We start from the raw sequence: 545 nt of genomic DNA, 5'->3' as shown, positions 1-545 counted from the left end.
TTCTTCCTCTCCTCTTCTTCTTTCTTCCCCTTCTTATTTTCTTCTTTCCTATCCTTCTTTTTCTTCTAAATTTTAGCATATTCTAAATTTTCTTCTAACTTTCTATATATGAACAAAAAACTTTCTATGAACAAAAAACTTTATATATATATATATGAACAAAATTTCTATGAAAAAAAAATTAAACTAACCACATACACATATACATTATACATAGACATATACATACACATATACATACACATACACATATACATTATACATACACATATACAATATACATACACATATGAAAAAAATTAAACTAAAAAAATTAAGGGCAGGGGCGGCGGCAGCGAAGGGCAGGGGCGCGCGGCGGCGCGATGGCAGCGCGCGGCGGCGTCGGCGGCCAGTACAGGGGGAGGAGCAGGGGAACGGGGCGGCGCTCACCGCGAGGTGGCGTCGGCGACGAGGAAGGCTCGGGGACAGCAGAGGCGCGCGCGCTCGGGGGCGAGGGCAGGGGTGTGCGGGCTCGGGGACGACGTCGGCGACGGCGAGGCACGGGC

Source organism: Triticum dicoccoides, chromosome 7A (genome assembly GCF_002162155.2).
Source record: "Triticum dicoccoides isolate Atlit2015 ecotype Zavitan chromosome 7A, WEW_v2.0, whole genome shotgun sequence".
Classification (NCBI taxonomy): Eukaryota; Viridiplantae; Streptophyta; class Magnoliopsida; order Poales; family Poaceae; genus Triticum; species Triticum dicoccoides.
Note: the sequence above shows the minus strand (reverse complement) of the source record.